At 40.8% G+C, this 24,178-nt stretch overlaps 1 protein-coding gene across 5 annotated transcripts in view; it reads left to right on the top strand.

The window, feature by feature from the left end:
* Positions 1 to 24,178, top strand: part of PRKG1 (protein kinase cGMP-dependent 1) — a 599,721-nt gene that overhangs the window by 242,746 nt on the left and 332,797 nt on the right. The gene's annotated exons all lie outside the window — the stretch shown is intronic.

Genomic DNA, 24,178 nt, shown 5'->3' on the forward strand with positions numbered 1-24,178 from the left:
CAGTTACATTACCACTGCTCCCACACTGCTTCTGAAAACATTGAAAAAATGTTAAATTAACTTTATAAAATTCTCTAATCTGTTCCTGAGAATCAAACCATATTTGCACATATTCACTGGATAAAATGACACAATAAGCTCACAGCATAACATTGTTTCACATTTTACTGTACAGCTAACAGGGGGAAAACATGCAATTTTTTAAAATAAAGATTTTTATTTAGAACTGTACAGTATCAAAAATATTCCATATAACAAAAAACAACAACAACATAGATAAGAAAAGAAAAATTCTAACTCTGTAGTTCTTGGATATGTTGTAATAACATTTGGGTCTAATAATTTTGCTATTCTTAGTTGCCATAATAATTTGTAAATCATATACCTTTCTATTTTTATGTATCATATGGAGAAAGACAAAAGGGAATGAAAATTAACAGAGTTCTTGCAAGTAATATTGAAACAGAAATAAAAAACGTTACTAAATGTTCATTATTAGGGTCATACTTTCAGTGTTATAGATGATGGAGGATATTCTATCCTTTGATTTGTACATGAAAAATTTGACATATTGCATTAAAAAACTTGGGTTTCCCTATGCCCCTTATCAGATTCATTTGATGTATTATTTTTTCTTGTATAGTCATTTTAAACAGATTTAATAGAATGGCTGGGGGAGATGCCTTGGAATTTCCCCCTTCTTTCATAATAGCCATCTGCTCTATGAAATTATTTAAACCTTAAATACCATTTAGAACAAGACATTACTTTATGTTGTCTGGGAGCATGTTTTCTAAATAACAGCAGGAAGCTTTTGAAACAAAATGAAACAAATGTGAATGACAAGTCAACTTTTATGCTAAAAATAGTGACTCACTACCAACAATGGAAAAAGTATTATTGGTGCTGTTTGCTGGATAAAATACACAGTTCATAGTCACAGGGCAGGTATTTATGGTCTAATTCACACATCCACATTTGTGGTTGAGGACTACACATTAAGGGATAAAATCCATGTGTGAATGAGCTATTGCAGTGGCACACTGAAAACAAACCTTTTTCTTTGCCAATCATCCCTCAGACACAATTATTTTCAAATGTGTCACATTCTAAACCACTGAGCCTCTTGGGCTTACCAATCAGAAGGTCGGTGGTTTGAATCCACACAATGGAGTGAGCTCCTGTTGCTCTGTCCCAGCTCCTGTCAACTACGCAGTTTCAAAGCACACCAATGCAAGTAGATAAATAGGTACTGTTGCGGTGGGAAGGTAAACGGCTTTTCCGTCTGCTCTGACTTCCGTCTCAGTGTCCCATTACACCAGAAGCAGTTTAGTCATGCTGGCCACATGACCTGGAAAACTGTCTGTGGACAAACGCCAGGTCCCTCAGCCTGAAGCAAGATGAGCACCGCAACCCCAGAGTCGCCTTTGACTGGACTTAACCATCCAGGGGTCCTTTCCCTTTTTTACCTTACACACCATACATTTAAAGCTCTCCACAAATATTCTAGGAACTGTAGCTTGTTGGGAGTGCTAGGAATTTCATCTCTGTAAACAGCAAATTTCTAGGGGTAAGTGATTCTTTGGGAGGGATGCAATGTGCTTTAAATTAATGGCATCAAGGGCTGCAACTGGAGCAACACTAGCACAGGAATGATCCAAATTCTGAACCCAGGAGCTTTAAGCATTCTGGAGAGGCACTTTTATGCTTTATTTTTATTTTTAATTCGTTTTCAGGAAGGTTCTGCTGAAAAAAGTGGCGTTTATTCTCTGTTTTGTTCTCTCAACTTAGATAACGATCAATTTTCTCTTCAAAGAAGCTTTAATGGCCCCTGAAGCCCAATTTAAATGTGATGCTGGGGTTTGTACGAAAAAGATATTTATGAGACATTCCTTTCAAAAGGTACTATGTTTAAACTGGCCCCCAGCTGCTGCATTTGCAGTGCTAACACACCAGTACACCCCTGCTCCGTGGTGTGCTAGTAATGCATGCATAGTTGAGATAAAAAGAGTTTAAATGAGATTTTCTTACACATCTTGCACTGCATTTAAATTAGTCCTCCTTGGACCTGGGAGGAGGGCTTCTCTGACGTCTTCATCCACACACAAATTCCAGGGTACTGAGGAAATGGCCACATTGCTTTCTGTCTTCATCTCTGCTCTCTCTTCTCTGCCCAGTTTTACCTTTTTCACCATCCCACATTGCTTTCTGTCTTCATCTCTGCTCTCTCTTCTCTGCCCAGTTTTACCTTTTTCACCATCCCATTCCAGGTTTGCTGTTTTCTTCATCCTATCCTCCTTTCCCAGCTACTTGCTAAGCTTATCATCTTTAGGTAGCAGCAGAATAATTACTAAGAACGGGAGTTTCGCCACAGAAAGAAGAAAGTGCCATTGAGGAGGATGTAGTGGTTAGTGTTTGATTAGGCCTAGGTTCAAATCCCCACTCACCCAATGAGGCTCACTGGATAACATTGGGCCAGTCACCATTCCTGAGCTTTGCATACATCACAGAATTGTTGTGAGGGTAAAAAAAGATGCAGCGGACCATGTATACTGGTTTGAGTTCCTTGGAGGAAAAATGGGATATGAATCCAATAAATGCACGTATGAATCCCCAGAAGTAATTGCAAGGCTGAAGATTGCATTATCAAGACCTCTGAATTGTTGGTTCAGGTTCTAGAATCTCTGGCAGTAACCAATGAAGATCTTGTTTGCATCACTGGTCAGCAGAGGAGAATAGGCTTCACCCTGCTGCCTAAACTGCTGTTTCTTTCTTGTCCTAACTCTTGACATTTTCTTTATTTTGTTCAGCAGCTGTAATGGTTGAATATTTCAGTGGCATGCTGCAGTGTTTTCTGTGGTCTCTACAACAGGCAGTTTGGCCTAGGCAGTGTTGTAATGTCCAGTAAGAAATGTTAGCATTTGTGCAGTTTTTCCATATCAGTGGAATGCATGCTCTTGATGGCTGCCACTCTGTTTTACACTTCAACTTTAATTATCTGCAGAATTGCAATGTGGAGCTCTTGCTGTATGCATGCCAAGAGAAGATAAGAGCTGAAAAAGCAGTAAATATTTCATGACTTCTTCTAGTAGTAAATTGGGGAAGAGCAACAAAATAGAAGACTGATTTTTAAACCACAATACAAATAAATAAATAAAATGCAACAGCATCTCTTTATCAGTGTGGGGTAGTGGTTAAGAACGGTGGACTCGTAATCTGGTAAACCAGGTTTGCGTCTCCGCTCCTCCCCATGCAGCTGCTGGGTGATCTTGGGCCAGTCACACTTCTTTGAAGTCTCTCAGCCCCACTCACCTCACAGAGTGTTTTTTGTGGGGGAGGAAGGAAAAGGAGAATGTTGGCCGCTTTGAGACTCCTTCGGGTAGTGATAAAGTGGGATTTAAAATCTAAACTCTTCTTCTTCTTCTTCTTCTTCTTCTTCTTCTTCTTCTTCTTCTTCTTCTTCTTCTTCTTCTTCTTCATTTCACTATAGGGATACATTTTATACATCGCTGTGGCAAATAGCGTTTCTGGCTCCTATCCACCCTCATTTACTCAGTCTTCTGCTGAATATTTTAAAATACTATATACATTATCCACCACTAGTAACAAGAACACATTGTATATATTGCCCTGCCATGGAACAGTAAAGCAGCTGGAGGAGGAGGAGGAGAGGACAGAGGATGAAGAAAGAGCTGTAGCTGGAGTGGGGCCCTTTCCACATCCTCTGGAGCCCCTAGGAAACTCAACAAACACTGCAGCACCTGGAGCTGGGTATGAATGGGACCCAGCTTTGGGTAGCCTGAGGAAGTACCAGGCACATTGGGCCTGCCCATAAAAAGCAAGTCTAGAGCAAACTCCTCTGTTTCCAGGAACTCTTCTCATTGTGATATTTTTGTGGGTGAGTTGCTTGTTTGTTTGGATCCTTAGTGAAAACCTGGAGGCTGAGAGGGAGGGTGTGCCAGAAGGAAAATGAATTGATACTCATTGAGGCTTTTAAACTTTCCCCCTGATACATTTTTCCTAGTTGATAAGGAGAAAAGTTACAATCTCCCTTTCCCGCCAAAACTGCAGTTATCCCTACTGAAGGAAGTGTGCAAGTATGTTTCCTTCAGTGGAGCAAATAGCAGTGTGTTGGGGGAATTGGTCCAAGGACTAAATCACTATTCCCATCCAATTTGGGGACCATGTGACTGCTTTTAAGTGAAACACCAAATACCAGATGATCTGTCATATAATTTGGCAGCACACCTAATTCTTTTCCCCTTTCTTAAAATAGAAGATGAATGCATCTTGGAGTGCAAAGAATTAAAATTTGTTTGCCTGGTGGAGCTGATATGTGATATTTATTCTTTGGGGTCATGAAACCATAAACTTTGACCCTTTTTCAATTCCTGTGTCCAAAAAGAAAGAAAGAGAAAAATAAAAATAGAAAGAAAGGATTTGTGGTATTTCAAGGTCTGTTGTAATTGTGTAGAGTTTCTTTCTTTCTGATGAAGCCTTGGTACTCTAGCCCTGTGAAGGAGACAGAGAAGAGAAATCAGTTGGTGATTGAATTGCTACCAGTATGATTAATCCTGCTTGGGTGCACACACAGTCCAAAAGGTGCTGTCTGTGATATACAGGGCCTACCCTTGATACTGTCTGGCATGTCATCTTTGTTTTATGCAGAAATATTTATAGCATTACATTTTCTTTTATCCCTGAAGAGAAATTCCAAAGTGTCATCTCCATCGTTAATGTTTTCTCTCACATTGTATCAGGGACTCTTTCATCTGGATGTTACTTTTCTCCAGACTGTTTCGAGTCTTTTAATTTCTAAGAAGGCAGACATAAAACAACCAAAATGTAAATCTGGGTGGGCTATGATAAAATTGATGCCATGAGCAACATTCCTTATCTGGCAATTCTAAGATACCACAGCAAAACAAAATTGTAGAGTAGTATGTTAATTACTTTCCCCTGAACAGCTTTGTTGTTCAATGACATTTATTGTGGCAAGGTGCATAGATTAACATTTCCCTTAATATATTTTTTATAACGTGGCTCTCTCTGACATATACAAGATGAATCATTTGTAGAGATATATGTTCTTGATTCTCCTTGGCATTCTTGTCCTTTTCCACATCTTCACCCCTGCATAAGCAGGTTTTTCTAAGCTTATTTCTTTCTCTCCCCCTACCCACATCCTCCCTAAATCTAATTCCGTACCAGGTTGAGATAAAAATTGCAAATGTTCAACGATACACGCTGACACTCTTTTGCAGTTCATTTTTGATATTGACAGTATACTAGAAATGTTGAAGCAACTAATGTCTAAATGTTAATCAGCGGCTTAAACATTTCTTATCATTTCAGCCGTCTCTCACAGCTTCAGCTTCCTGTCAGTGTTAGTGATTTGTTTGCATTAATGCCAAAATAAAGAGGGAAGAATGTCCCTGCTGCCTTGGACAGCTATTTAAACAAATCAAACATGCACAAAGAAATCAGAAAAAACTTATTACAGAATTTGTGTTTGAATAGCTGACATAAGCTCCAAGCTTGAGCTTACTCCCCTGGCAAGAAGTCCCATTGAAAGCAACGGGAATTCTTATAAGTGAAGGACTGAAGCTTATTTGTCTTTATCAAATTCCTGAGTGTCAAAACTTTTAGAAATATTCCAAGAGCTCATGTTACATGCCTAGGTACAGGGATTATGCTGCCCAGCCTGGCTGCTCCCCACCCCTTGGGAAGAAATAAGAGAACATCATTATTTGGGTTGAAATAGGCCACAACGTTTATTGATTACACATGGAGTAGGCTTTGGTACACTAGCTGGCTGATGAATGGGCTGGGTCAGTCCTGGAAGGGAGATTGCCCTATGATTCAAGCCAAATTGGGGTGTTCTTCCCCAATATCACCAACAGAAAGGTGTTATGTCCCATCAGCCCGAGACAGAGACACCCTCCTGGACACTCTTTAATGGGGTACCCATTTAGCTAAAATTCCAACCCATTGCCTTAAGTTGTGACATTTGCTATGAGGCAAGCAAACACCTACAGACAGTCAACTTGTCTTCAGGGGAAGTTCCTCCCTGGTCCCAATTATAGTATTCCATAGTAAGGTCTAACTGGCAGCAGCACGCTCACCTTCAGGCTGGACCAACCAAAAGGGGAGGGAGTGGGGACCCAATGATGATCTGAGCATTGTGATGGTATTTTAATGCCATCATCATCATCATCATCATCATCACAAAGGTATCTGTAGAGGGGATATATTCATTGAAAATGTTAGCTTTTCCCTCTTTTCTTTTTTAAAAAAACCTGTTAAGTCTGGCACCATAGATCCTTCTCTAAATATCCCTGCCACTCTGTAGGCCTTCTTAATAATATTTACTATTATTTATATATCGCCATGTGACTGGGTTGCCCGGAGAGCCACGTTTTAGACACACACACACACACACACACACACACACACACACACTATTGCCCTGGATTTTAGCTGATTTTATATCTGCTGCTTTGTGTATTTTTATTGTTGCTACAATAATTGCTTTTGTTTCTGATGTTTTTGATCTGTTTCATATTTGTTTTATGGTTCTCTTTTGTAGGCTATCTTGAAAATCTAGATTAATAAAGAAAATTGTGATGAGGTTGTAAGAAGGCAAACTAAACGTTTTTACAGCCTTGTAGAAAAACTCAAGAGAAACTGCTATCCTTCAGTCTTTTTTTTTTTTTTTTTTGGTGTTTTTTTTTTACTAGCCTGTTACAGGCTGACAGAGGAGAGGTGGAGAGTTCTGTTCCTTGTGCAGCACAGTGCTGCATTTCCGTCTTGGCATCCTTGCTGGGTACAGAGGAGAGACAGAGCACTCCATCACTCTTCTTCCAGCCCACTGATTTGCTTGCATGCAATTTCATGCACTCACCTACATGCAATTCCTTGTCACCTTTGGAGTTTGCATTACAACATTCATGCTGCGAACTAATGTGTGTATGTGGGAGATGCAGCTGGAAATCAGGAGGCAGGAGGGCTTGCTTCTCTTCCTTTGTCCGTGTGCTCACCCTTACAAATCTTTTCCTGTCCATGCATCCACACTGGCAGATAAGAATAGATGAATTACATTTCTTTTCATTTATCATTTATATCTGTTAGTTTCCTTTTCCTAATCTGGATACTCTGGGTGATGTTTTGAATAAACACATTAAATAAAAATGATTTTATACCAATGTGTCCTAAGGTGGAAGACTATGTAGGCTTCTAAAATTATGAATAAGCTGAACATGAAAACTCAGGGCCACTACTTAGATTGTTTTCAGATGTGGTTCTGAATAAGCGTGTGCTGTTATTTCCTTCATATAGGAAGAAAATTGGGTTTGGGATTGGGGTATTTTGGAAGTGGTTGCCACAGTTACATTGTAGCATTTTCCTGTCTCTGTTTGTCTATCTAAACTAAAGTAATGACCTTTGAACCATTTTATTTAAAAAATAAAGCCTGCAAAAGTTTTAGGCATCATTGGACAGGATTGTGCTGATTTATTCTGAAAGTTGGAAATGACAAACATTTTATATATGCCACAAGTAATGGAATTTGGATTGCAGGCTCCAAGCTAGAGGGAAAGTGTGTGAATTTTGGGATGAGCACCTGATTAAAATGAGAAATAGTACTCCAACTTTTGCAGGCCAAAAGTAGAACATTGTGACATGTTGCAGCCAGTAGCCTAGGACAGAATGGATAAAAGAAACATAATCTTCCTTATTATGAGCACATTGGATAAATCTTACTGCATATATATATATATATCAGGGTTAACTTTGTCCTGATCTTTTTAGAACAAAAAGAGCTTTTATAAGAGGTCAAATATTTAAGTATGTGGTTATCCCCTAATACTAGAGATCATATTTACAGCATTTTGAGGTAAAGTGTTTTTTGAATGTCAGTATGCCTCATCTGCACACCCCAAAGAGCTACTAGGGTCAGTGTAGATGGCACAGACCAAAGCATAATGTAAGGCAAGCCCTTCCTCCTCTGATAATAGCTGGGCATCTTCACATATATTTTACTCCACCTGTGTGAGTTAGTATTACAACAGTGAATCAGGGGAAGCATCAACTTGCTTAACTGTCTGAAACTCTGCAGTCTCCGTGCATCGTCTTTATTGTTACGGAAAAAGAGTGCCCTGCGTTTTGATGACCTAGGACTGTGACATCCAGCTTTTCATTGTGTGTGGCAGCTTTCACAAATGTGATGGGAAACCAGGTTTTTCTTTCTTTCTTGCAGGCAACAGGCAGGTTTTTCCTTATTACCAGCTGAGTGTTACACTTCGCATTCAGTTCCCAGCTTCATGTTTCATCTGGCGGTACAGCAAGCTTATTCCATGCAATTAAATTGGCAGCAGTTGCTTCTTTATTCACAGCTACAAAGCAAGGGTAGCATCACTTTAGACTGAGGTCCTGCATTATAAGCATAGCTCCATGCAAATAACGTAGTCCCATCTTGGCTGCCGGGATGCCTTGTCTCTACCATCAGTTATCTCATCACATCCAACTTCTTACTCTTCATCACTTGTTTTCTCTCTCATGCTTAAGTTCTATTCTTTAGGGTTCTTTTTCATCGGTCTTCCATTATTATTTCATATACAACTCAATACTGTAATAAATAGAACAAATTCCTACCTTGCTTGAAAGTGGTACAGGAGCTTCAACTTGTGCAGAGTGTTGCAGTCTACTTTCTAATTGGCTTTGGGGAAATAGGAACATAAGCAACCAGGATTATTACAGCTGTTTGGCCTGCTGGTTTTGAACTCTAAAGCCATATGTACTGGGGCCTGCACATCTCAGAAACACATTTTATTGCATGAATTCACTTGTGTGTACATAAATACATTGGAAACTGTCTTATATCAAGTCATAACGTTGGTGCATCTAGCTCAGTGTTGTCTTCTATTCCTGGGATGCGGGTGGCGCTGTGGTCTAAACCACTGAGCCTCTTGGGCTTAGAATCATAGAATCATAGAGTTGGAAGAGACCACAAGGGCCATCGAGTCCAACCCCCTGCCAAGCAGGCTTGCTGATCAGAAGGTCGGTGGTTTGAATCTGCACAATGGGGTGAGCTCCTGTTGTTCTGTCCCAGCTTCTGCCAATCTAGCAGTTCAAAAACTCACCAGTGCAAGTAGATAAATAGGTACCGCTGTGGCAGGAAGGTAGTCAGTGTTTCTGTGTGCTCTGGCTTCCGTCATGAAGTTCCATTGTGCCAGAAGCAGTTTAGTCATGCTGGCCACATGAAAAGCTGTCTGTGGACAAACACCGGCTTCCTTGGCCTGAAGCAAGATGAGCACCGTACCCCATAGTTTCCTTTGACTGGACTTAACCGCCCAAGGGTCATTTACCTTTTTACCTTACTCTGACTGGCAGCAGCTCTCCAGTGGTTTCAGGCAGTGTTTTCTCCCAGGCCTACCTGGAGGTGGCAGGGATACCTTCTGCAATCAAAAGCAGGTGCTCTAGCTGCTTTTGGGGATAGTAGGGGGATAGTTCAATGAAGATTATTTAGAGCAGGGATGTCCTTGCCTCTGCGAGGGAAAAGAGCATCATTTGGCCCTGCCCCCTCTCTCTTCCCTTCATTTGCACAACTGCAAAAATGGAATATGGTGTGTCCCCCCCCCCCAAAAAAAAGCTCAACAACTTTGGCTCTATCCCTCTAAAAAAACAACAACTTTGGCCTGCCCTCCTAGAAAAGGTTCAACAGCTTTGGGTTATCATCTCCCAAATGGGTAGATCATTCTTTTTTTAAATTTGGGAGTAGATCACAATCTCTTGGGAGTTGGACATCCCTGATTTAGAGTGTCATTTCTCCCATTTCCGCCACCATGGCTGCATGGTTTAGAGCAGGCACGTCCAACCTCAAGTAGGCTGTGATCTACCAACAAGTATCAAAAACTGGCAGTGATCTACCACCCTCCGAAGTCATTTAAGTTCAAGAAAGAAAGAAAGAAAGAAAGAAAGAAAGAAAGAAAGAAAGACCCACTACCAGCTGCCGAAACACTTTTTCTGTCTCACTACCCTGAAATAGATGAGGATCAGATGGCACCTAAAGGTAATATCTGTCAAATCACAAAAAATACAGTTTCCCCAAGTGAGGCTTATCTCAGTTTCACCAATAATAAATGAAAGCCACATTTGCAATTGATTAGTATGTTATTATTTCAGAAGCTTATGGCAATTGCTTCTTTTTACAGGGGAAGCAGTCTATAGGAAACAGTTAAGAAAAAAATCAAGATAAGGTAGAGAACTCTGGGCGGAAAAGAAAACAGGAAGTCAAAATATCATGCTGGTTATAGGGTAGAAAGTTCATGGCTTAGAAGCAACAGTAGCTTTAATCATATTTTTGAGAATGTGTATTGTTCATGTTTTATGGATTTTGTTCCAATACGATACTGGCTATTAAGTACTATTCTTTGCATTACTCTCTGATCTTCACCAGCCTCTGTAATTTAAATCACTTTCAGCATTGTTAGATAATATATTTTTCTTGGATTGGTAGCAGTTTCCTAGACCTTTGCTAACACTGTATTTTTTTGCTGCAGTGTTAACACTTTGTTTATGAAATCAGTATGTTTTATTCCATGTTACTTAATTCAGTTGGAAATGATACAGTTTTCTCTGGGTTAGGCATTTGAAAGTTGTTGCATGGTATAACTTAGCACAGGATGAGTGAGTGATTTTTAATAACTCCTTATACTCTAATCTGATTATTTGCCTCAGTCTTAATGATATTGCTTTTTTATGTTTATCGTAAATGATTCCCATAGTCAGGAAACTGAACTGAACATGTCAATGTTTCCATTGTTTAATGCCAGTGGTGTTCAGATTCACGTGATGTCCTTGGAGTTTAATCGCATGTTTAATAATATTAAGTCAATGTTACAAACAAATCAAAAGATAATAAAGAGTACACATTTCAGATATCAAATATCAAAGGTATTGGATTAACTAGCAATATGACAAATTGCAGCATTATTGGTGTAAAAGTTTGCTTTGTGAAGCTTGTTCAATGTATACTTGATTGCACACTTAATTAAAATGGAACTTGCCTTCTTAGTTTCAGACACCTGAGATTGAAAACTTGTATACACTGGATACAACTGTTGCTACACAATATCAATAGTTACTTTTTCTGTTTAACAATTTGACTTTGTGAGCACCCACTCAAAACCTCCTGCAGTTCCTCCTGATATATTTTTTTACAATAACTCTTTTACGTTTTCACTGTTGGGTGGTGATCTCTCTGTTGTAAAGTGATCACTTCCTGTGCCTGGCATGCACTCCGAAACAAAGGTTTAAGTTATCAAATTGTTTTCTGCTCTCCATTTTACAGCATTTGAAAACGGTATTTAGGGAAGGAGCAGCTTTCTTTGCATGCATTGTAGAGGGACAATGAAAAATAAGAAGTAATTATAGTTCAGTATTTATGTGTTGTATCACAAAAAAAAAGGCGTCAAGATGCGAGGCAGTAAAATCTAGTAGTGCTGTTTCAATAACATATGGGGCGGTGGTATTCGACTAAGTTTTAATCAGAGAAGAAGCACTGAAATCAATGGACCTAATTTAGTCATGTTTATTAATTTCAACGGGTCTACTCAGAGTAAAATATAGTTGCATAGACACTATTGGATGGGATTTGTGCAATGGGGAGGCGGCTAGGATGCGGCCCTCCATCTCTTTCTAAACTCCTCCTCCTCCTACCAGCCACAGCCATCCTACTCAGTGGTTTAGAATGAGATTAGAAGAGTTGTAGTTTTGGCTTGTTTTGCCAAGTTTGCTTGTCTGGTATCCGAGAAGTTACACAACAGGGCAACTACTTCATATCTGCTATAAGTCAAAATGTACTCATTGTTCTGCCAACATGACTGTCCATAAATGTGAGAAGAATGTCATTGTCCTTGTCAAAGGGATAATCACCACCTTTGGCCGTGTTTCATTGTCTGTCATAATGGGAGACTGCAATGTGTCCCCCCCCCCCCTTGTTCAGCACAGCAAATACTAAACATGTGCTCCATTGTAACAAAATGAATTAATTAAAGTTGCCGTGGATGGTCAGTTCTAATATTTCATGGGGCTATAATTTCTAATGCCTGATTTATTTATTTATTTATTTATTTGTAAAACCTTCAACAAATTTATAAGACACATTGAAAAGCCAGGAAATGAAGAGCATAACCCTGAAAGGGAAAAGAATGGCTGTTGTGGTTAAAATATAAATTTGAATGGTATAATCCAACAGCTGCTTAGGACTGATGAACATAATGAATCTTGTCTTTTAGGTGATTATCAGAGACACTTGAGATAGTGTTCAGAAAGTAATCAGATCTCTTGAGTGACATAAGCAATCTGGGTACTTCCAAAATATATCAAGGGGTGCTTTTGTCCTTTAGTCACAAAATGCATTTATTTTTCCGAAAACAAGCTGATGTGATATTGTCTAAAGGGCTAGTAAGCATTTAATGTATGAAGAGTTAACACCAAGATCTCCCTTAAGGTTGCATCAGAGATCTAAAATGGATTGTAGGAAAACTATCTGACCCAGGTAGAATGCATATATTAACAATTGTTCAAATATGACAGTGTTTATTTTAATTAATTACTTTATTTCATGTCAGGATGTTTTTATTAGGTAGGTTGTATGTTTCTATGAGGGACGCGGGTGGCGCTGTGGGTAAAACCTCAGCGCCTAGGACTTGCCGATCGCATGGTCGGCGGTTCGAATCCCCGCGGCGGGGTGAGCTCCCGTCGTTCGGTCCCAGCTCCTGCCCACCTAGCAGTTCGAAAGCACCCTTAAGTGCAAGTAGATAAATAGGTACCGCTTTATAGCGGGAAAGTAAACGGCGTTTCCGTGTGCTGCTCTGTTGCTGGTTCGCCAGAGCAGCTTCGTCACGCTGGCCACGTGACCCGGAAGTGTCTGTGGACAGCACTGGCTCCCGGCCTCTAGAGTGAAATGAGCGCACAACCCTAGAGTCTGTCAAGACTGGCCCATACGGGCAGGGGTACCTTTACCTTTTTATGTTTCTATAGATAGCTTGAGTTATCAATTTGATAAATAAATATTTGAGCTGAACTGGCTGGCTGTAGCCCTCCATGTTATTCAACACCCACATCAGGGGGCACTCCATAGAATCATAGAGTTCGAAGAGACCCTGAAGACCATCTAGTCCAGGGGTCAGCAAACTTTTTCAGCAGGGGTCCGGTCCACTGTCCCTCAGACCTGGTGGGGGGGCAGACTATGTTTTTTTGGGGGAAATGAATGAATTCCTATGCCCCACAAATAACCCAGAGATGCATTTTTTAAAAAAGCACACATTCTACTCATGTAAAAACAGGCTGATTCCCAGACCATCTGAGGGCCGGATTTAGAAGGCGATTGGGCTGGATCTGGCCCCCAGGCCTTAGTTCGCCTACCCATGATCTAGTCCAATCTCCTGCATTGCAGGAATATGCCAGCTGTCCCATGTGGGGATCAAACCTGCAACCTTGGCATTATCAGCACCCCGCTCCAACCAACTACATTAGTATTTAATGGGTTTCCAAAAAGGAATGATTTTATGTGAATGTTTTGAATTAGAACAGGGCAGTCACTGCCTCCTAGTTTTTGTTTTCAAGTAAAATAGGAATAGGCTTAACATGATAATTAAATGGACTGGGCATCACTGTTCATGGTACAGTGGTACCTTGGTTCTCAAACACCTTGGTACTCAAACAACTTGGAACCCAAACAATGCAAACCCAGACGTAAGTGTTCCAGTTTGCAAACTTTTTTCAGAAGCAGAATGTGCTCCGTTTTGAGTGTTACGCTTCTGATTTGAGTGCCACACTTCTGTTTTGAGTGTTACGCTGAGATCTGTCTGTTTTTGCTATTTATTTTGTGTTTTTTGTTTTGTTTTTGTGACTGTGTGGAACCCAGTTCAGCTACTGATTGATTGATTGATTGATTGATTGATTGTGGGACTGCAGTACAGTGTTTATTGCTTTCACTTTATGGATCAATGGTAAAATTCATGTTAAATTGGTGTTTTTGGGGTGGTTTTTAAAAGTCTGGAATGGATTAATCCATTTTGCACTACTTTCTATGGGAAAGTGCGCCTTAGTTTTGGAATGCTTTCGTTTAGGAATGGATTTCCAGAACGGATTAAGTTTGAGAACCAAGGTACCACTGTACTTCACAAAGGCTCCTCCTCTTCTCTCTGAAATCAGTGGTCATAATGTGTGCCTGCTCCCTGTGGCAATTTGCAGGATGCCTGAAAGAAGTTGCATCTCTTCTATCAACAGCTTGCATTGCCATAGTATGACCTCTGGCCTCAGATTACAGTATAGCCAGGGCAAAGGTCAGAGAAAGATCTCCTTAGTCTACCATTCTGTTCCTAACAGCAACCAGCTAATGCCTCAATAGCACTCGCAGGCCAATTATAAAGGTGACAATAACTTTCTGCCATAGCATCTGGTATTCAAAGGCATACTGGCTGCATTCAGATGTCATTATGAACTATGGTTTATTGTGCTGAGAATTTATTTATTTTTGTAATGTATACAATGCCCTGCTTTTCACTATTTTAGTCCCAAAACAGCTGACAAAATAAAAACAAACAATATAGAACATTTAAAACATAATTTAATAATTGGGGAATTAAATAATCAGAGCAGCATTCATGGTTCAAAGGACCCCTGGAATAAAACAGTTTTAACCAAGCATCTGAAACTGAGCAAAGACAGTGCCTGCCTGATTTGTTGGGAGGGAGTTCTATGAAATCCAAAAACTCCATATTGGCATGAGTCATGCTACTGGTCCATGGGGGACTACAGTTAGTGCTTCCCCTTATGATCTCAGTGATCAGCTTTGGATATGCAGGGCAAGGTTGTCCTTAGTTGTTATCCTGGGCTCAAGTTGTTCAGCCCTGCCTGGAGGTGCAAAGGATTGAAATTGGGATATTCTCCATGCACAGCAGATGCTTTGTCACAGAGCTATAGCCCTTCCCCATAGTTGTTGGCATCTGTTATCTTGGGAGACAATTTAGGAATGCATCTTTGGGGGAGAAGTAAAACTGTTGGAAGGTTATACTGCCTGCTGTGGCTATAGAGACCGATACAGGAGAGACATGTTTTGTTGCAGCTGGAGCAGATGAAAGCATGTGGTTGTGCTGCTGCAGATGCTCTATGGTGTTTCTTCTTTCTGCACTCATTTAGTAAAATATAAATAAATCATAAAGCAGATCATTGTGATATCAAGTTCTCAGAAACTCTTCTTTTTATATTGCCTTCCATCTACTAATTACTGAAGAGCATCTCTCTTCAATGGGCATTTGGTGTCCCCCAACTACTTTTCTTCACCTCTCTCTTTAGTGGACTCCTCTCATCTAAGCTTTGCATTAGAATTTTTCAACAGCAAGACAACTTTAACTGTGTGTTTGTATGTATTCCCAGATAGCTGCCAATTCTGTTATGTGCCCCCAGGCTTCTGCCTGCAGATTTTGAGGCTCAGCTCTCCTATTTCCCTTATATATTTTAAATCCTTTCCCCCTCTAGACTTCATAAGATTAGATTTCAGCTTTGCGTACCTTCAGTAATATAGCTTTGGGGGCTGAAAAATCTGAAATTGTTACCTCTTAAAAGTCTCAGGACTCAGTCTCAAGTTGTGTGCGTCATTTAGTGAACTCATTCCTCCTTAACATGCCATGTATGGAATGGTTTTGAAACACCAGGGGGCTTCTGGATTGCTGCTTAAGTATTAATGATGTCAGAGGCAATAAAAAATGAACAAAATAAAAGTGGAAGAAATGTCAGCAAAAAATGCATAAAGAGTGGGTCTTTTGTGACAGTACTCACAGGTATGGAGCACCAGCACCCTTTTTTATGCCCATAGCATCCATGCTGTGCTGCTGCCTATGGCACCTTTATTGCTGAGTATCACCCCCTCATTCCTCCCCCAAAATGTATTACATAAAGGTGACCCAAGAGTTGCTATTTTGCCAGGGGCCCTGATGGAATGGGTGTGTGAGGTCCCATCTCTTTTGTACAAGTAAATTTCTGGAAAAGGAACTAAATAGGTCTATCAGGAATGTTGGCATGCAGGAAAAACATGGCGAAAGAAGCCTAGTCCCTGATTTGGGAGCTTTGGATACGTAGAAAGATTTAAATGTGAAAGTATCATCTGCACATATGGGAGATAAGATGTTTCCTACTTATGATGATTTGAATCAACTTAGATTATTGCTATCTCTATATTTCAGACAATGTTTTTGCAAGGCATACTCAGTGTCAAATCAAGACTCTTTCCAGGGTGGAGCTTCTTCCTAAAAGAAAAATAGCTGTCACTAAACTGAGGAGACTTTATGCTGCTGCAGCTAATAGGTTGGTGAGAAGAGGAAGTAGGGTTTCTATCTGTATTTCTGTATGTGTTTGAGTAAGCACATTATAGCACATAAAATTCTATCTTTGAGAACCTGGAACGCAACCCCCCTACAAACAGGGAGTTGTTGGCAAAGAAAAATGTTAAAAAACAGTTGAGAGTGTCTTCTCTAGAAGACAGATCCACAGTGATAGTGTCATCACTGAAAAGTTCATGTCTGATGTAGTTGTTGGTCTGGGCTTCAGAGCAAGGTTTCAACCAATATCAGTGCATGTAGGGAAGTGCTCCCCCCCCCCAAAAAAAAACCTGGGTGAAGAGTGGGGAATTGTCATTATCAGTGACAATACATAGCTCATAGACTGCATCTAATTTTGTGGGTTGCAAGCTGTACAGGCCTGTATTATAGCAGCAACATTAGTAGAATTATTTTGCTAATCCAACCAGAATAAAGATGCTATATATTGATAAAGGTGCTTTTGAATCAAAATGATCTCAATAAGTGTTTCGATTTCATAAAACTATATTAACCCTAAACGGCAAAACTGGAAGTTAGTAATAAACCATTAGATTATTGGCCATTATAAAATTGGCATTCTCAGAGTCTATTAATCTGTTTTTCCTTCTCCCTGCTTGCAAGAAGGAGAAAATGGCCATTTAATTATTGGAAGGGGGGAAATATCCTTACAATAAATGAGAATGTGATAGGGCTGTTTAGTTTATAGACCAATTTATGAGAAAAACGCAAGTGCAATTCGGCTAAGGATGTTATTTAATTTTTAATTGGATGGACTGAATGTGCTAAAAGTACCAAATGTTCACACCATAACCGAAAAAAGCAGCCCTTAGTTTATTTTTGCTTTCACTGTGGAGGGCAAGAGAATGTGTGATTTTGCCTCCATATTGAGTTAGGGTTTTTGAGGATCAGAGCTTGTATTTGGATTGAGCAAGCAGACCTCACCAAACAGAGTGGAACAGAGATGTCACTTTCCAGTATATTCGCAGGCCCTTCAAAATACCCAACTTGATACGAATCTGCCCCCTGTGAATTTTGCAAAGAAAAATCTTCCACTTGAGGGCAAAGCGCATGAATAACTCCATGTGCTGTTTAGTTCTTGGGGAGGTAGCGGTGTTCATATACTTTCATATACTTTGATAAAATTCACCATCCCTTACTGAAGTAATTTGCCTTCCTTGAAATTCTTTGGCTATTTTGCCGAGCCAGAAACATCAGCATTTCTCAGTAGTCAAAACACAGCAGCTGCAGCAGCTCTCCCTGGGACCTGGATCCTGAAATAATAGTCTACATACTATCTTCCCTAATGAAAATGTTCATTACTGGTAGTTTGTGACTGTATTGCTGTTTCCATTTGTTCTTCTTTCTCTGAGTGCTGTTGGGGCCTGTGATGTCCAACATTATTTGTGCAGTCTCCTGACTTAGTGAGTTAATGATTATATTCATTTGTTCCAAGCTTCTGGCAGTTTTAAACAAGGGACCTTAATTATGCAAAATTCTGTTGTTTATCTGGAAAGCCTAATGTAAGGATGCAGGCAATGAAAATCTATCCCCCCCCCCCTCCAGCTCTACAATGGCAGAAATTGCCCTACGGCAGTTCTGTTCTGGTTGCTTGACTCCTGACTGGTACAACATATTTTTGGAACTTGCAGAATAGTATATAATAAACGAGCTAACAAGGATTTTGAGATATATATATATATATATATATATGCAGGTTTTGGTGTCCTCGGGTGTCTTCCCGTGTAAAAGTTGGGGTGTCTAGGCGACGTTTCGACGAGGTCTCACTCGTCATCTTCAGGCTGGTGCTTTCGGCTTCTTGTTACTGGAACAGAGCAGGATCTCAGTGTTTGAGTTCCTATAAATACTGTTGAGGAGGTGTGGCCTCTAATGTTCTTGGGCAGAGAGGAAGTTCCCAGGCTAGTGTGCCTTTTCTTCTTTTGTTTCTTAATTACTTGAGGGATATCTTGAGTGATTTCTTGAGTTGTATCCTGAGTACCACTTAGGTGGGTCATTAGGTGTGGATTAGTTGCTAAAGCCTTTGTGTCTTGACCTCTTGAACTTTGTGAAGAGTTTTTCTGGGAAGATGGTTGTACTGCATTTTGTTGTGCTCTGGCTTGGCTTCGTGTATAGGGGCGAGCTGTGGTTTTGTGGTCTGTGCCAGCCAGATCTGTGTAGGGATTGCAGGGGGGTGCAGCATCCGGAGGTGCCACCATGGTTTGGCTACTGGATGGTATCTGTAATTCATCTGTGGAGAGGGTCTGGGTTTGGGTCTGGTGTGGTTGATTGGTGATGGCGTTCTGTGTGCCTCTGGCTCTGGTGTCAGTTTTTGTGGGGAGGGCTAATTTCCAGATGTCTGGCAAGCGGGATGTGTCGTCACGCTTGTTCATGTTGTGAGGGTGTTTCTCTATCTCGATGGCTTCCATGATTATTCTCTTGTGGTGATGTTCCATGTTAAAGAGCAATTTGGAATCTGCAAAATTAATTTCGTGTCCTGTTTCTTACCACCAAATCCAAAATAAAAGCCTCTCCTATCAGTGAAGAAATCCAGCTAAGAATCATCCCCAGAGAAAAATCATCCAGATGCCCCAAACTCTACGGCCTCCCCAAGATACACAAAGAAGGAACACCACTCAGACCAATAGTCAGCTCCTTAGGCTCACCTCTACAAAATCTCGCTAAATTTCTCGCCAAGCAACTTCAGCCCTATGCAGAATCCATCTCTTCACACGTTCCAAACTCCTTCCAGTTCATAGAAACAATAAAGAAGCAAAACCTACATCCCAATGACCTACTTGTGAGCTTCGATGTTGTATCTCTCTTCACACAAGTGCCCATTAATGAAGCCTTGACAGCCATTCAAAACAAATACAATCCCCCCGAATACATCTTGGACCTGACCAAGCACTGCCTAACCAACACGTACTTCATCCACAATGGACAAAGATACAAACAGATAGAAGGAGCACCTATGGGATCACCCCTCTCACCGGTCATCGCAAACCTGTACATGGAACACTTTGAAACCAATGCCTTAGACAAGTCAGAACACAAACCCAAACTTTGGCTCAGATATGTTGACGACACCTTTGTAATTTGGCCACACGGGAAGGAAAAACTGGATAGCTTCCTCACACATCTCAACAGCCTACACCCCAAAATACAATTCACTATGGAAATAGAAGCCAACAACCAACTTCCCTTCCTTGACGTCCTAATCTACAAAAAACCTGATGGCTCCCTAGGACACACTATCTACCGGAAAAAAACACACACCAACCGCTACTTACATGCACAATCACACCACCACCCTGCACAAATAAACTCCGTAGCCAAGACTCTCATCTCCAGAACCAAACGCCTGGCTGACAAAAACCACTTGACAACTGAGTTACAGAATCTCTCAAATGTGTTAATTGCCAATGGATACCAGCAAAACAGGGTTACGAAGCTAATCCAAAAAGAAACACCCCCCAAAAACCAAGACACAGAAGAAAACAATGGCATGGCCCTCCTTCCTTATATCAAGGGCACTACAGATAAAATTAGCAAAATCCTCCATAAACACAATATCAAAACAGCCTTTTGCACCAACCAAAAAATAGCCAATATCCTCAGAAACCCCAAGGATAAAATCCAGTTGGAAAACCAAGGGGTCTATGAAATACCCTGCAAAGTCTGCCCAGCCACGTACATTGGACAAACTAACAGACGAATAAATGCACGTATCGCAGAACACAAGAATGCCGTCAAAAAAGAAGAAAAAACTTCCTCTCTTTTCCAACACATGAAAGAAACAGGACACGAAATTAATTTTGCAGATTCCAAATTGCTCTTTAACATGGAACATCACCACAAGAGAATAATCATGGAAGCCATCGAGATAGAGAAACACCCTCACAACATGAACAAGCGTGACGACACATCCCGCTTGCCAGACATCTGGAAATTAGCCCTCCCCACAAAAACTGACACCAGAGCCAGAGGCACACAGAACGCCATCACCAATCAACCACACCAGACCCAAACCCAGACCCTCTCCACAGATGAATTACAGATACCATCCAGTAGCCAAACCATGGTGGCACCTCCGGATGCTGCACCCCCCTGCAATCCCTACACAGATCTGGCTGGCACAGACCACAAAACCACAGCTCGCCCCTATACACGAAGCCAAGCCAGAGCACAACAAAATGCAGTACAACCATCTTCCCAGAAAAACTCTTCACAAAGTTCAAGAGGTCAAGACACAAAGGCTTTAGCAACTAATCCACACCTAATGACCCACCTAAGTGGTACTCAGGATACAACTCAAGAAATCACTCAAGATATCCCTCAAGTAATTAAGAAACAAAAGAAGAAAAGGCACACTAGCCTGGGAACTTCCTCTCTGCCCAAGAACATTAGAGGCCACACCTCCTCAACAGTATTTATAGGAACTCAAACACTGAGATCCTGCTCTGTTCCAGTAACAAGAAGCCGAAAGCACCAGCCTGAAGATGACGAGTGAGACCTCGTCGAAACGTCGCCTAGACACCCCAACTTTTACACGGGAAGACACCCGAGGACACCAAAACCTGCATTCCTGTACCCGTGAAAATCTACGAAAGCATATATATATATATATATATATATATATATTTGCTTTCGTAGATTTTCACGGGTACAGGAATGCAGGTTTTGGTGTCCTCGGGTGTCTTCCCGTGTAAAAGTTGGGGTGTCTAGGCGACGTTTCGACGAGGTCTCACTCGTCATCTTCAGGCTGGTGCTTTCGGCTTCTTGTTACTGGAACAGAGCCAGCTCTGTTCCAGTAACAAGAAGCCGAAAGCACCAGCCTGAAGATGACGAGTGAGACCTCGTCGAAACGTCGCCTAGACACCCCAACTTTTACACGGGAAGACACCCGAGGACACCAAAACCTGCATATATATATATATATATATATATATATATTAAAAATGCAGGATTATTTTACCCTCAGGCATATTTTTAAAGAGATCAGGGTACTTACTATTGTAACTGGAGTGCTTTCAAATTACTGTTAACTGTAGAAATATGCATATCTAATCATCAAAAAGTTGATCAGTTTCCTATAGAGATCTTCAGACATTCTTTACATGAAGCATGTGTATGTGTGTGCACGCAGTAAGCCCTGCCTTCAAGCGACAGGCTCTCACTACAGGAACAATTGCTATGGACAGACAAATTGTGCATAGACTTAGTGTGCCCAGATAATTTGAATGTACACTGCCTAGTGAATCTATGCAGGGCGGGGAGACAGCTGCTATACTGAATAACTGATGGGGTTATTGCTATCCCCCCCCCCCCCAATTAAGCTTATTGGTTGCTTTTCTTACAAATGTGCAAAGCGACTTACAACACTAAACACATATGTTACAATGTAAACACTCTCTCTCTATATATATATATATATTGTTCATATTTTTAAAAGGGAGGATTTAAAAAAAATCCCATTCACTCAAGGAAGCTACAGATAATCAAAAGCCAAAGGCCTGGCAGAAAAGAAACGTTTTTGCCTAGTACCGAAATATATGCAATGATGGTGACAGGTGAGTCTCCCTGAGGAGGGCATTCCACAAACAGGGAGCCACCATTGAAAAGGTCTGTTCTCATGTTGCCAGCCTCTGGACCCTTCCATGGAGGGAGGCACACAGAGAAGGGCCTAAGATGACGATTGGATGTTCTGGGTCAGTTAATATGAGGAGAGGTGATCTTTGAAGTATTGGGATCCTGAGATGCACATGGTCCAGCACTTTGAATTGGGCCTGAAAACTAATTTGTAGCCTAGCTGCTGTGCCAGGATTTGTGTTATGTGCTCAGACAATCTTGCCCTGGTGTGGAACCTGACCACCAAGTTATACACCAGCTTCAGTTTCCGAACCATCTTCAAAGGCAACCCCATGTATAATGCATTGCAGTAATCTAACCTAGAGATCAGCAGAGTGTAGACAACAGAGGTTAGGCTATCCCTGCCCAAATAGGGGTATATAGGCCAGTGTTTCCCAACCTTGGGCCTCCAGCTGTTTTTGAACTACAATTCCCATCATCCCTGACCACTGGTCTTGCTAGCTAGGGATGATGGGAGTTGTAGTCCAAAAACAGCTGGAGGCCCAAGGTTGGGAAACACTGATATAGGCTATATAATATTGGTAAGACATAGAGGTTGGGAAATTCATAAGACAGTGGTTGCATACATTAATTCTCCAGCAAGCAATGGTTGGTGCTATTCAGTGCTTGATAAGGGGCATCCTTACCTTGCATTTTGTGGAAAGACCTTTGAACATGTGGCTGCCATTAAGCACATTGATGCATCACCCAAGAGCCCTTGTGGTCCTGCATGTACTCGTGTTTCCTTGTGTACACAGTGTTTCTGTAAGTGCAGTCTGGAGACTCTCTAAAATACATATAGCTTCAGAAATGATCTCCCAGTGTATTTGAATTTACCTGGGTTACTCAATTTTGTAAAGATGGAAATGTTCCATGGCTGGCTGTTGCAATATATCTGCCACCAATTTCTTGTGATTGGTATAGATTTGCTCTTGCAGTGGTGGATAATTATATATTTAGTAAATGCCTGAAAAGCCAGACTTGCTGGTTGGTTGGGAGGTCACAGGTCTTTGAAGTTGACACAGATGTAACATTAATTCCCTCAATTATGAAGAACTGCAGAACATATTTACTCAAAAAAATATTTTTTGCTCAGAAAGGAGTGGTGATTGGGCAACTCCACATTAAGTGGGCTCTAAGGAACTTGCATTTTTGGTAGTCAAACCTAAGGCATACAAATACATTGGTGTATCATGCCACTTTGAAGTAGACAGATTGGCCATGGCGTCTTTCTGCCTCTAGATATGAAATGCCTCATTTTAGACTTGATAAAATTAGTTTAATTTAATTTAAAGACATGATAAAATTAGTTTAATTGTTTTGAATGCAAATACAATGTAAAATGCAAACTATGCAATGGAAATGGGTCAAAATAACTTCTTTTGAGAACGGCTTCTTTCTTCATGGATGAATGTTCACAAGGATTAGGATTTTCCCCCTTTTAAAATGACCAAAATTAGTTGCTTAGGTTGCTTTATAAGAAGAGGGCTTGCTGAACTGTGTATCATGACATTTAACTAAAACATATGTGAGTTTTGTGCTTTCTGGGAAGACGTCAGTGTCCAATCTTTTCAAGTTCAGAAAAAAAGTGGGAGGCTAGACTTTTTCGATGTCTGTTTTATTTACTACAGTCCCTGGAATTAGTAAAAAGTAATTCCCAAATGATGTATCCAGATTCTTACACTATGAGTCTACATCTTTGGCAGCCAAGGAATATGTTTATTTAGGGGGTGGGGATGGGAACTAGGGCCCATTCCACGGACTCTGCTGAGAAAGTGCTGCAGGCTCTGCTGCAGCCTGGTGGAAAGCCTGCTCTTAAGAAACAGTAGAAAAAGGGACAGCTTGGCTGGTTCTGCTCAGTCTAGCTGCACTTGACTCCACTCCCTCAACTTTCACTTTTCAGCTGCCATTCACCATTGCAACAGCAGAGGGAGAGTTGGGATTGCAGGGTCACTCAATCAGCGAGGCTGAGATATCAGCCTTGTTTGGCTCCCTTTCATCATGAACTGTTACCATTCAGTCTGGTCTCCCTAAGAATTTTGCAACTTTAAGAATTAGTGTCTAAGTTTGCTTGTTGTTTAATGCACAGTTTCCCAATCTTCAAAGCTTATCCGCTTTTGGTTTTATGTCATTTGAAGATCATTTCTGGATATGTAGAATGTATATGT

This window comes from Podarcis muralis, chromosome 6 (assembly GCF_964188315.1).
Source record: "Podarcis muralis chromosome 6, rPodMur119.hap1.1, whole genome shotgun sequence".
NCBI classification, from domain to species: domain Eukaryota; kingdom Metazoa; phylum Chordata; class Lepidosauria; order Squamata; family Lacertidae; genus Podarcis; species Podarcis muralis.